General features: G+C 49.6%; 1 protein-coding gene and 1 pseudogene across 2 annotated transcripts in view; both read left to right on the top strand.

Annotated features, from left to right (window-relative positions):
- The window catches only part of LOC137629692 (uncharacterized), a 46,262-nt gene that overhangs the window by 15,538 nt on the left and 16,382 nt on the right, over nucleotides 1-14,342 (top strand). The window lies entirely within an intron of this gene.
- On the top strand, nucleotides 4,416-4,534 carry LOC137629870 (5S ribosomal RNA; annotated as a pseudogene).

Genomic DNA, 14,342 nt, shown 5'->3' on the forward strand with positions numbered 1-14,342 from the left:
TCGCGAGTTTTTGTGTTTTTCTGTCGAGCCGCCGGAGACGTCAGCTATTATATATTCACCGGGTAAGTATATTCAAAAATTTATTTTATAATCAAAATATAATTTTTCTCCCTTTGGGGGGTTCTTCTCTTGCCTTTTTTTTTGTGCGACTATGGTCTTGGTGCTGAGCGGTCGCACCCGCAGTTACGCTCAAGGGGCTGGGCAACTGCAGGAGCCCCTCTTCGGAGGATTGCTCCTTTTAGGTCACTGGCTGACCCGTCTCTTCTACGAAGTGTTTCTCTTTTGTTCGCGAGAGAGTACACTCATAGAGACTCCTCTTCGGAGGACTCTTCTGCTGTTGTTGCTGTTGGCCTCCTTCGCCGTAAGGCTCACCGTCCGCTATGTCGTAGGGGCCTCCCTTCTCCCTATAAGGGTACTAAGAGGCGCCTTTTTGAATCTCCGTATGCAGCCTACAACTCCTTCTTCTTGATCTTCGCCCCTGGTGCAGATGGACAGCAGTCTGATCTCGTCTTCCGACGGGCAACGGTCTTCGCGACGGACAACGGTCTTCCGACGGACAATGGTCTTCCGACGGACAACGGTCTTCCGACGGACAACGGTCTTCCGACGGACAACGGTCTTCCGACGGACAACGGTCTTCCGACGGACAACGGTCTTCCGACGGACAACGGTCTTCGCGACGGACATCGGTCTCCCGACGGACAGACAACGGTCTTCCGACGGACATCAGTCTCCAAACGGACAACGATCCCTTCGGGGCAATGGGTTGCCTCCCACGGGGGTTCTTCCCTTGCGCGTTAGAGTTCCCCTGCGCGCCCTTCTGCTGTGTTCTCTCCTGCTCAGTGTTAGCGCACAGGCGCTCTCCTTCTCTCCTGCTCATCAGCGCTTTCCTGCTCGCTAGCGCTCTCCTGTTCGCAAGCGCTCTCCTGTTCGTCAGCGCTCTCATGATGATCATCTCTGCTGTTCCTGTTGGTTCCTGTTATGCGCCCTGTGCGCCCACGTTCGCCCTCGCGATCTAGAACTTCGGTTCAGGTCTTTGACAAGGACTCTTCTTCTACGCACAGGCTTCCACGCGTTGCCTTCTGCTCGCCAGCGATCTCCAGCTCGCCAGCGACCATAGACGCGTCTACGTTCGCCTGCTCGTCAGCGATCTCCTACGCGTCAACGATCGCCATCGATCTGCCACGCTTGTCAGTTTCCCTGGACACCATCAGTAGCGATTTAGCGCTCGCCTGCTGTGGACCACGATCTCCGGTAGCTGAGTCTTGCCGTAGATCTTCCCTCTGCTCGCCATCGCTCACCTTTACTTCTGTCCTTCTGTGCGCCAGCTTTCTTCGATCGCCAGCGCACATCTGCGCGCCCTTTTCTGCCACACACAATAATGGGCGCCAACGGTTTATTCTGACCGTCTAGGATCGCCTGATTAACAGCTTGCTTCAGCGCTCACCTTCTTGATGCACCTGCGCGCCTTCTGTTAGCGCGATGCGCGCTAACCATCACTAGTCTCTCTCGCGTTGGCAATCGCCTACGCGCCCGCGATTCTTCACCTGCGTGCTAGCGTTTCGTTAACGCACCACCGCTCGCCAACGCTTGCCGACGCGCCATCGCTTGCCAATGCGCCTTCACTCGCCTACGGGCTATCGTTCGCCAGAACGCGCCATCGCTCGTCAACGCGCCACCACCCGCCTACGCGTCATCGGTCTCCCGCCCGCCTGCGCTCGCCCGCGTGCCCGCGCGCGCACGCTCATGCGCGACCGCGCACATGCTCTCCAATGTTCGCCCGTGCGCTAACCAACGGTATTCCATCGCACAGACGGACGGTGTTCCGTCGCACGGACCGACGGTGTTCCGTCGCGCGGACCGACGGTGTTCCGTCGCGCGGACCGACGGTGTTCCGTCGCGCGGACCGACGGTGTTCCGTCGCGCGGACCGACGGTGTTCCGTCGCGCGGACCGACGGTGTTCCGTCGCGCGCACCGACAGTGTTCCGTCGCGCGCACCGACGGTGTTTCATCGCGTGAACGTCGGCTTATTCCCTGCAGTATCCATTGCTCGCCTACGGGTCATCGCTCGCCGACCACCAGCTCTCGCCCTTCCTACCACGCTCGCCCTCCTTCTGCGCTCCTTCGCGCACTTTCGTTTGCGTTCCTGCGTGCCCGCGCATGGGCGCTTCCACGTTAGGCCACGCGCAAACCATTGATTTACCATTACGCGAGCACCAGGGCGATTGCGACCGCGATTCCCGTTGGGGTTTCGCAGCATGGCCAGTCTGGCGAGTCTTCTGGAGCGTATTTCCAGAACACGGCCTCGCCCCGTAAACGCAGAGCATGGCACATGCAATAGCAGGAAGAATCTTCAGGGAGGTCTGAGCAACATTCTTCTTTCCAGAACCTGGGTTAGCCCTTCCCCGTCATTCCCTGGAAGGGTTTGGCCAGGGAGCTTTCCGTTCGAGATTTCTCCATCGGCCAAGGGGTGACTGGTTTACCCCTTCCTCTTCTTCTCGTGAAAGGGGCTTACCGGGTCCTTTCCCTCCTCTTCCTCTTCTTCTCGTGAAAGGGGCTTACCGGGTCCTTTCCCTCCTCGGTTGCGACCCGAGGTTTTGTTCAAGGAAGCTACAGGAAGATCATGGGTACTTTCCTCCTCTCGGGCTCAAGCACCTTGGCGTTTCGTCGCCAAGTTTCGAACTTGCGGGCAAGCTCGATGTTGGACATCTGGACGCAATGACCGATGGCTTCCTTTCGGGTGTCTCATCCGTGGATGTCGACAACCTCAGACACCCTTTCATCCTTGGGAAGAGCTTGTTTGTGCCCAAGGACAGAGACATAGACAGCGATTGTGCGGAGGAAGTCGACTTCTGTTTTCACTCCTCCAAGGCGCTTTCTTCCAGACCCTGCAGGGCTCCAGCGCCTCTTTCTTTCAGCCTCGTCGGCCTAAGTTTTGGGACCAGCTACGACAACTGAGACAAGGTGTCCAATAGCAGTCCCCTCCTGTCAGGAACAGGTAGCACGGTAGGCTCTCCTGGGGGGGGCATAATCCTAGAGGGAGCGGCAGAGTTCACGATCTCTAGGATTGACTATCCTCCCCTTGCAAGTTTTACGCTGGGAGGATGCCTAAGGTTACTCATCCGGATAACAGCTTCCCCATGCCGATTCCTGCACGATCTCCGTGATCAGCCAAGGATATCGCGCCTGCTGTCTCTGTCAGCAAATTCAGTGTCACTGAACCTCTATGCCATAGGGTCGGCAAGAGTTTGCCCGTTTGGGCAGAATGATCCATGCCCTAGGAGAAGGTCCTCCATGGGATCGTCGACGGCTTCACCCCCTGGCTTCTTCGGTCGATCCTTTCTCGTAGGAAAGTATCTGAGACGGGAATTCCGTAGTCGACCTCTCAGCTCTGATCAAGTTTGTCGAACAAACTTCGTCCAGCGTGGAACAGCAGAATCGATCAGACTGGTAACAAGGCGACAGGACTCCTTAGGCCCTGGATCGGAAGGACGGGTATTTTCAGTTTCCATTCCATCCATCTTCCAGGAAGCTCTTGGAATTCAGCCTAGACTACAGGTATTCCTGCTTAAGATGCAGTGTGGCGATCCCGCCATGGCATCGCAGGCATAATCCTAGAGGGAGCGGCAGAGTTCACGATCTCTAGGATTGACTATCCTCCCCTTGCAGGTTTTACGCTGGGAGGATGCCTAAGGTTACTCATCCGGATAACAGCTTCCCCATGCCGATTCCTGCACGATCTCCGTGATCAGCCAAGGATATCGCGCCTGCTGTCTCTGTCAGCGAATTCAGTGTCACTGAACCTCTATGCCATAGGGTCGGCAAGAGTTTGCCCGTTTGGGCAGAATGATCCATGCCCTAGGAGAAGGTCCTCCATGGGATCGTCGACGGCTTCACCCCCCGGCTTCTTCGGTCGATCCTTTCTCGTAGGAAAGTATCTGAGACGGGAATTCCGTAGTCGACCTCTCAGCTCTGATCAAGTTTGTCGAACAAACTTCGTCCAGCGTGGAACAGCAGAATCGATCAGACTGGTAACGAGGCGACAGGACTCCTTAGGCTCTGGATCGGAAGGACGGGTATTTTCAGTTTCCATTCCATCCATCTTCCAGGAAGCTCTTGTAATTCAGCCTAGACTACAGGTATTCCTGCTTAAGATGCAGTGTGGCGATCCCGCCATGGCATCGCAGGTTTTTCCCCAGAGAACTCTCCCTGCTTTTCTCATGGCCGCTCAGGAGCAGGCATCCGCCTCCTTCGCCTTTTGGAGGTCTGGTCAACTCCGGTAGGCTCAGGTTCGACCTTCTTCAACGCCGGGACAAGCTTCCGGATCCTTACCATGAGTGGGGGTTCATGGTAATTTGCTAGGAGCCTTCTCTTCTTCGACCTCAACATCTGGAGTATCTAGCCATGATATTGAGTCAACGGCCTTACCACGTTGGAAACCCCGCTTCTCATCCGTCCAGCGAGGTTAACCAACGTCGGGTCTGGTCGGTACTCGGATGGGTGACCGCCTGGGGACGCCAGATTCTGTTGCCGCCTCCTCCGAGCCTTCCCTTCAGTTGACTGTGGCAGAGCTGAGGAGAGTCGCAGTACCTGTTTTCAGTCAGGCAGAGCTTTCAGCCCTACCTTGGAACGTTTCCTAGGTCTCTTTTCCTCATTGACCCGTCTAAAGTTCCGAATGGTCGCCTCAGGATAAGTTCCCTGTGGGGCGGCCCAAGTTCCGGTGGTTTCAAAGCAACGATTAACCGGACTTTCTGGCCCCTATGGGACCAGTGGAACGATTAGACCTGCAATGGTGTTGACCTATGGAACCTCTTGATGGGAGTGGATATTCTCGTCCTTTCCCCACATTTTTGATGCGGTTCTCGGACTCGTCAAAGAAAAGGGGGGGGGCTTGTTCCGGTCCAGGCCTATGGTCAGGACCTGAAGGATACCTCTCCATCATTCAGGCAGGCTTAGGGGCCGTAGTCTGGCCCCTCTACAGATCCTACAGCTCCTGCCGAATCGCTCCGTGCGCGACGACTTCATGGTACTGGCGTGTTCTAACCAGCAAGGGATGCATTTTCATACCTTCGCATCTTGCAGTAGAGATACTGAGATGATTTGAGATCCTCTCAATACCACCATCGGCTCGCTCATTCCGGGCAGAGGAATGTTCTCTCCGACTATCTGAGCAGAGCCTCGTAAAAAGAGTGTACCTGGGGGTCTTTGGCCTTGAGTAACCAGCAAGTCCTGGCCTGGGGGATCTGATCGCGTCAGCTTGGAACCTCAAGCTTCCGCTGTTCTTCCCCCCAGTCTCAGACCCCGAGACTCTTTGGCTAGATGCATTCCGGTGATGGTGGGACAACATCGACGCCTGCGTCTTCCCTCCTTTGTTGTCTGTTGAGAATGGGTCTCAACAAGACCAGGTTGTCTGTCAACCTTTCAATGGCCCTGAGAGCTCCACTGGGACTTTACGCAGAACGGTTTCCGGACCCTCTGCTTCACCTGACAGAACTCCAGGGAGAGCTTCTCCCATGGCACAGGCTACTCAAGCAACCACACTGTAACATCTTTCACGAGCAGGGGCGTCGCTTCGGCTTCATGCCTGGAGACACTACGCTGCCTCCTCAAGAAGAGACAACCCGCTACAGTCGCGGGGCGGAGGTCGCGTCATCTGTGATAGTCATCCGCTGGGGTCTTCCAGGCGAAGTGGAGAGTTTTCGGTGGTTGGTGTCGTGGGAGATATACCTCTTCCCTTGAGGCCTCTTCTCCGGCAATAACGAACTTATTGCTTTTCGGCGGGAGGAAACTCCTTTCCACTCTCGGCAATGAAGCCTGTCGCTCAGCCTTTCCCTGACCTAAAGGCTGAAAGGAATAACTTTTTCCTTCCCGCTGGACCTTTCCTCGCTCATGCGACGCTGCGAACGTCCCTGCCTTAGTCGGAATGAGACCTCCAACATGGAGCATGGCTCGGACTTTTTAGTCCCTTAAGAGATCTTCTTAAGACCCTTTACGTCAGGCCTCTGATCGTATTCCGTCTTGGGTCTCCTGCTCACTCTGGCCGCTGCCAGTGTGTAAGCAATCTTCTTGGTCTCGTACGACTCCGCCCTTTCTAAGGAATGGGGGAAGGCAACATTCAGGTTCGCTCCTGAGTTGTTGGCTAGACTCAGAATCTTGGGGACCCGGCCCTTCGGTTCAATTCCTTCAAGATTTCGATTCACCATTCTGTATCTGATGACCCAAGACCTTCTCCTTCCTGCTAGTAAAGGAATCGAGGGGTTATCTTTGGGAACAGCTGGAGTTTGTCCTCACGTGCAGCCGGGTTGGATGCACAACAAGGACACGGGGGGAGACACCAGTATACCTCTTCAGCTCGGACTCAAGGACATTCATCTCGACCTGAATCCAGACCCTCCCCCGTCACGTCGCCCTACAGCACGATGTCGGATACATCGCAACGTCCCTCGCCTTCGAGTAATACTACTCTGTGACGCAGGTGCTACAAGCTAGAGTCTGGAAGCATCTAATGACCTTCGCAGCCCGCTTCCTGCAGGGCGTGACCCACAGGAGTATCGATACGTTTCTATCGCTCTGTGGTGGCTACACAACAGCTGGTCTAACCTCAGGCTCCTTTTTGGACAGGTAGCAGAAGATTGAGGGCATTGTTATCAGGTTTTAGTCTGCATGAACGAAAGAAGTATGTCTGGCCCTTACTTCTTTCTTCATCATCCCCTCTACTGGGAAGCAGCATTCTGGTCTCTGCATAGCTGACCTCAAACCTCTGCAGGTAAACCATGCTTCCTTGTGTTCCGAGTATTGAGTCAATACTGTCGCGTCCCCCATACCCTGACGAGGTGGTATTGGGAACGTCCTAACCCAGAGTTCCTTCTGGAACTTCAGGTCAACTGCCTAGGACGGGTCACACTTCTTCCTTCACACACAAGCTTATGTAGGCCACACGGTTCCTTGCGGAGCAAGGAACTTGTGAGGTGCAGGGACTCCTTTTCTCGAGTGCGACTCACTCGGATTCTGAGTCCCCGGGTAAAGCCAAAGCCAGTATGGGTGAGGACTTTCCACCCTTCCTAAGGGGTAAGTCACCCAATGTAAATAGCGTGGTTTGTATTTCGGTTACGGAACAAATGACAAATTCGAAGATAGGCCTAATTTGTATTTTTCCTAACCATACAAACCTTAGCTATTTACATATATTTGCCCGCCAGCCCTGTCCCCCAAGACAAGTCCTACCTCTAAGTGAAAGTGAAGCATTCACCGGTGTGTGAGGGCCGGAGGGGTAGCTAGCTACCACTCCCCTACCCCCCTGCTAACTAGCGCGGGGGTAATACACCCTCGTTAAATTCTAATGGCTCGCCATTTCAGCTATGCTAAAAGGTAAACCCAATGTAAATAGCTAAGGTTTGTATGGTTAGGAGAAATACAAATTATCTTCGAATTTTTCATTTTTCCTAACGATATAAACCTATAGTTATTTATACAAATTGACCCACCATCACCTGTCCCCAAGAAGTTCCTCCTGCAATTAAAAGTGACGAAACAGGTGTGTGTGAGCGGGGTGGCTGGCTAGCCCCGTATCCACCTGCTAACTAGCGGTTGGGTAGTTTCACCTCTCCTAAGAGTCTTATGGTTAGTCTTCCAGCTTTGCAGAAAGATAATCCCTATGAATAGCTACAGGTTTGTATCGTTAGGAAAAATACAAATTGCTTCCAAATTGTTTATTTTCTCACCATCACTTGTCCTCTTCACCCTGCAGAATCTTATGGTCAGTCAAGTGAGAGTAAGCCAGTAATACAGTTAGCACTGTTGCACCAGGATACAGCCTACTAGCCTATTAAGTAATTGTTTTATCGAAAAAATTTCACGTAATTTCTTGGATTCAGCTTTTGCTAGGCTACACGAAACTGTAATCAAATCACCCGTCATTTCACGATGTTTACATATAAATAATGACTTAATTCTATGATTATTCATATACGTGATGCATAAAACAATGAATCAGTAACAACTCCTACCTTTTAAATGGCTAATGGTGATTAAATGAAGAGTTAATCATGAAATAAACTTTAATGTCCAGAGGCTCTTGCGTGGAGAGAACAGCTGATCGCATGTATAGTATTATTGTTTTAGTTTGGCTTATGGACGAGAGATGGCAGGAGCCATATGTGTTTCCCAGTGACTGCCTTTATTCGAGAGGGTGTTAAAGAAAACGGCGGGTAATATGAAACGTTTTTTGAGCGACTTTGAAAAAATGTGACTTAGGATACCAAAAGAGAATATTTCTCCAGCGCAAAAATTTCATTTTTGGTGTCTCTGGGGTTCGAACCTCTTTTTGGCTGAGAGACCCCACCTTACCTGCAAATTCTGGTTTGCCCTCGCTGCGTCCTGAAGAACCTTATCCACCTCGGTCTGAGGGAAGAGGGTCTTACCCCAGCAGGACGACGCTATCAGTCTGTTCGGCTCATGCCTGATGGTGGCCTCCGACAGAACGAACTTCCTGCAACTAACCCGAGCTGACCAGAAGTCATGGAGATCTATTTGGTAGGATACCAGCTGGTTCTTTGTGGCGACTCTGAACAGCATTTCCTCTGGGTAAAGAGATGCTAGGGACTCCATGGAGGTGATGGATTGGAGGGACCTAGCAAGTCTAGTACGGGTCTCGAACTCAGTTTTGAGAAGACTCTCTATTAATCTGGGAAGCTTCTCAGAGAAAAGAGTAGAGGCACAGTCCGGGTCTAGTTTCCCCACCGTGAAGGTAGAAGCCGCAGCATCCCAGGCTGCCGAGGTACCCGGAATAAGCAAAGAGGTGGGGTCCGTCTCCTTGAGAGCCGGCATGGAAGAGCCTTCCTTGATGGCCTGTATAGTCAGCTCTGTGACTTTGTCTATGAGCGGCAAAGAGATGGAGGCCGCTGTCGTAAAAATAGTGTAGGAACCTTTGTGTGGGGTGAGCTTGGAGTTAATACACCCCCACTCTGATAGTGTTCTGGCCCAGATAGCCTGGGCCTGCTCTTTTGGAAATATGACCGTTTCCTTCGGTACCTTGTCCATACGGACCAATGCATGTTCCTTTAACCGTACAAAACCATTGAACGGGAATGCTAGGCCCGGGGGATAGAGCTCCAGGTCCTCTAGAGGGCGGGTGCCCATGCCCTCCAGAGTTAGGGAACCATCTACGAATGGAGCATGCAAGGCAAACCGCCAAGGATTGTTTTTATCGAAGGGCGGCAGCTTCGATGCGTCTGGAGCAGAAGGGGGAGGAAACTGAGTTCCGGCGCGGATCAGAGTAGCCATCATATCCTTAATCTCTGTTATTGCACCAGAGTGATGTTGAACTTGATCCCTGACCAATCCTTTGATCAGTTGGATGGGGAGGAGATCAGCCCAGGGTACCTGAAAGTCACCCGTTGGTTTTTTCTTGGATTTGGTAGACTTAGACTTCTTAGGAGTAGTGGTTTTACGAGGAGCAATATGAATATCAGGAACTGTCGAGGGTCCGGGGACCGGTGACGTTGATACTGGCAAAGCTGAAGTCTTATAAGTTCGAAGTGGCTTCACCTTGGGTCGTACGGAGGCAGAGGGATCCCGAGGAGAAGCCTTAGAGTTATCAAAACCTAATAGCAAAAAGTACCATGAGCATAAATACACAAAAAAAAAAAAAATAACGGTTCTAAAGGCATAAGGCCAGGGACTTAACCAAGAACCTAAGTGACAGAGTACTAAACGGGCAGACAAAGATGAATTCCCAAACAAGTGAACAAACAATGGCCGCCATGAAAGGCCAGACGGGAATAATAAAACAGACTATACTGGATATAAAACAAAAGCCCGGTACAATAAAAAACTGTCAAAACAAACTATGGTACTTAACATTGGAATGTGTGAAGATGGAGCTTCGGACATGACAAAATAAATCCACGATTGATAAAAAAGACCGAGAGCACAACAAAACAATTCAACACTTTGGATTCCAAAAAGAAGGATGATGTTCAGATGGCGCTCGCGTCGTGGCGTGGGTGGTGTGGCGATGGGGGTTTGGCTAGGGCCTTTGTATCGGCCCATCCCTTTGACGAAGGAATTAACTAAATGGAAGACAACCTGTGAATAGTGGATTTCACGCGCCTTTGCTTTATACACGACACCCAAAAGGTGCTCGCGCGAGGGTTGTAACCTCAGCATTCCATGCTTTTATCTTTCTCTGGTATAATTGGAAGGTTTTATCAGAAAAGATATACAAGAAGGACTTTTCACCGGGCGCCACAGGTCTCTCCCCAGAAATAGATTTTTCCTTCGTCAAAATCCCTTTTTTGAGGAGTCGGAGTCGGTGGAATTTTACCGACTCCGACTCCTCTAGTCTATAAATTGGCCTCGACTCTGACTCCGACTCCCCAGCCCTGGTAGCAGTATCATCAATTTTTTTTCTTGGAATATCAGGCAATTACATGATGGGAACACTACTGCCAGTGATACAATTGATCACACAATAGAAACTGCATTACAAATCTGACACCCATAACTGCATTCTAGAAGTCAAGTGAGTCATCTTTTTACATCAGCAGATAAAACCAAGTTCCCCAACAGGGTGCTCTGGCATTGGCAGGATTCTTAGTCTTTCTAAATCTAAAACCCTACTGGGTGTAGGGATTTCTACTAACTACTTGAGAAAAACATATAAACACGTTACAGATTATTTGGAACATTTCTGGAAGGCTCGAGGCTCATTAAACAAAAAAAAACCAACTTATTGATATTTTTTTTTCACACAAACCCTTATTATATTATGAGGGTACCATCACCTTTGAGTATGGCTACGATTGGGGCAGCCCAATTAGAATGAGCCACAAGCTGAATAATATCTTGCACCAACAACTTGTCCAATGAGACCTCAACCTTAGCATGCATGGCATAGGGAACATTACGAGCATTACAATACTTAGGGGATACGGACTCCTTGAAAGTCAAGAGATACTTCTATGACTTTAAAAGTCCCTAGTTCCTATTTAAACACATCGGAAACTTGGACACCACTGTCTTGTATGTCACAGCAAGGACTGAACTATCACCTAGACTTAGGCTAATATGAAGGGCTGGCAAGAAATTATGCCCTAATAGATTAGTATCAGAATCATTGACAATAACAATGTTTTGGTTCTCCAAGACTTGTCCTCGGAAACGAATCCTTACATGAATCTCTCCACATACGGGAATGTTACTCGCCATACTTCTTCACTTTAGTCAAAGAAGGAATTAATTTGAGGGTAGCCTTAAGAAAACTCGTACAGAACTCGTGCTCGCTAATTATGGTACATGGAGCACCAGTGTCTACCTGAAATCTAACATCAGCGTTATTATTTACATTTAGTGTAACAGTACGGATCTCCCACATTAGAAGTTGCTGTGAAAATGTACTCACTTGCCCCTTCATTACCAGAGTTACCTGTACCACTAAATTCTACCAAACTTACAGTCTTAGACTAGTCTCCTCAGCAGGTTTTGATGAGATATACTTACAAGTATTCTTGGAAAACATACCTTGGCAATGTGCCCTGTGCACTTAAACAAATAACATTCTGTATTTTCGAAAGGATAGTCACTTTTCCAGTGGCTTTTACCGCACCCACTATATGGCTTATCTGGTCTTTTTCCCTTCTCTTTCTTCTTCCCTCCCTGCTTAGACTTCTGCTAAGGAAAGGAATTAGTTTTGGAACTAGTAGTCTTAATAGTATTTACCTCAAGACTAAGAGTATTAGATTTCTGACTGAACTCGCAGACAACTTTGTCAGCTGCTCCCCCAGCGACATCAATTTCTACTGCATGGGTAAAATTTAGATTTTTTTTTTTGTCAAAAAAAAAAAAAGAAAAAAAAAAAGCTGCACATTGTAGCATGTTCTCAAGAGTCCAATCACATAGTTATTTTAGGCAAATATATACGAAGACTAGGTTAATTTATTAGCATAACACCAATTGTCATGGTTTAGCATCAAACTCGTCGCCAATTTGTGATGGCCTTAATTCTCAAGATAAATAGTAAACAAGGTCAGACTACATAAGGTCCTGCATAGGTAAGGTAAACTAGACTGCTGCTAATACAATAACAACAACTGAACATTGGATAATTAGAACTCTAGCATGACATAGGCTAACCGCCTACGAACCAACACGTGGTCCATACCAAATACACACAATGATATCTCACAGCTTACCTTTATCTTATAGTAGCACTCTAGTAACGAGACATGGCACTGGGTAGAGAAGGATAATGTTAATTGGGAATAGGATAAGGTTATAAGATAGGAATAGATAATACGGCCATCACACAACACAGTCGTTATCTCTGTGCACGTTGCTGCTTGCAACCCCGATAACAACCACCAGCTGAATCCCTGCCAAACTGGGACTCCCACTAAATAGGAAATATCTTATAAACTAAAAATGGTAGTATTGTTTTCTCAATAAATAATTGCAACTGATAAACTTAATAAAATACAGTATACAAATATATACAAGTGCTATTCCATTTCAGAATCCTTCCTACTTCATGGGTCTCTGTGAGACCTGGGAAGGAGACAGACCGGAGAAGTCGGTTGATAAACGGAATTTCACCGAGGAGTTGACCTCGGCCCTTACTTGGATTGAACTCTTCCTCCTGATACATCAAATGAAAGTGGGAGGCCATGCTACACCACCCAGCCTCCGGACTCTGGTCAGAGACTGAACGTTACTGATGCTTAAACCTCCCAGAGGTGAGGGTAACTTTCCTACGGACAAGGGGTACCATCCCCGTTGGGGAGAATTCAGATTTGAGCTTGTGCTCGTTTCTTGGACAACATCCGATGTTGACCTTTAACTTCAGCTGGAACTCGTGGATGGGAAAAAGACGGTGCAACCAAGAGGGTCACTTCTAGGTGCTGGAACTTTCCCTTCTGAGGGAGAATCCCTCCAAATACTGGTCAACAATCTTCTTGCTTGTGCGGAAAATAGCCTGCTATGGCAGCAGATGTTGATCGTGTCGGAAAAGACTTCCTTCGCCTGTTGGTCTCCCCTTCGGAGGATTCATCCAGCAAAAAGAGTGGATTCGTTGAATCCACTGCCAAGAGAGTAGTCCTTCCACCAGCCATTTTGCAGTAATCTTCCTGATTGCTGGAAGGATCGCCGGCAGCGGCAGCAAATGGTGGTCGTCTCTCCCATCCGTGAGAGAATACCTTTTCCTGGTTGGTCTCTCCTCCGGGGGACTCCTTCGACGAGAATTGGGTTCGCCCATTCTCTGCCATTGCCCTTCAGGGCAGGCCTCATCTTCAGCAGTCTTGTCTTGTTAGAAGACTCATCTTGCTTACTGACCTAGATCCTGAGAGATCTTACGGGAACTGGATTCATCCATCCTCTTCCCTTAATCTTCAGGAACAGGCCATCAGTCTTGCCCAGCAGACTCATCTCGCCATCAACACTTGTCTTGCCCAGCAGACTCATCTCGCCATCAACACTTGTCTTGCCCAGCAGACTCATCTCACCAGCAAGATTCGTCTTGTCCAGCAGACTCATCTTGCCAACAAGATTCGTCTTGCCCAGCAGACTCATCTCACCAGCAAGATTCGTCTTGCCCAGCAGACTCATCTCACCAGCAAGATTCGTCTTGCCCAGCAGACTCGTCACGCTTACCTAGTTGGTTCGTATGAAACTCCTGATGGAGATCCCAAGAGATCCCCCTCTGTGACTAAGAGCCACATGTGAACATCTTTCACAAAGCAGTACCTTCGCTGTGACTTCACGCTTAGAGATTATCCAGCTGGTCCTCACTCAGTCTTTTTTGCAACAGGTTGCAAATAGGATGTCTGGATTCCTGCATAGATCGTTGGCTTCGGCCATCCAGGTTAAGTGTACTGTAAGTTGGTATCATGGAAGCGGTATCCCTCCCATCGATGCTACTATGTCAGCTTTAGGGGAATTCCTCAATTACTTTCGGGAGAAAACTTCTCTCGGTCTCGGCAATGGAAGGCCATTGCTATTCCCTAAGCCTACAGACCCTTAGTTGGAAAGGAGACTCTGATCCAGGACTCCAAGCAGCAGATGTTCACCTGACCTTGATGACAGGTCTCCCACTTGTGTTGGTTTCAGCCAATAGTTGGGGAACCCCTAACGTCTCTCATGCACGACGATGGGACAGGTAATGCTCGACCTTGTTTCTGGCAGCTTGGATCCCAGAATCCGAACCCTTAGGTCTGGGAGTCCTTTGCAGCATGACCAATAATTCAAATCAACAGTTACTATGCCAAAGAGAAACTAAAGGCCTTACCTCAAGGAAATTATAAGAGCTCACCCCCGAATGTCAACTGGGGGAAAGTTAAAAGAAGGATCA

Source organism: Palaemon carinicauda, chromosome 37, assembly GCF_036898095.1.
Source record: "Palaemon carinicauda isolate YSFRI2023 chromosome 37, ASM3689809v2, whole genome shotgun sequence".
In the NCBI taxonomy this organism is placed as follows: domain Eukaryota; kingdom Metazoa; phylum Arthropoda; class Malacostraca; order Decapoda; family Palaemonidae; genus Palaemon; species Palaemon carinicauda.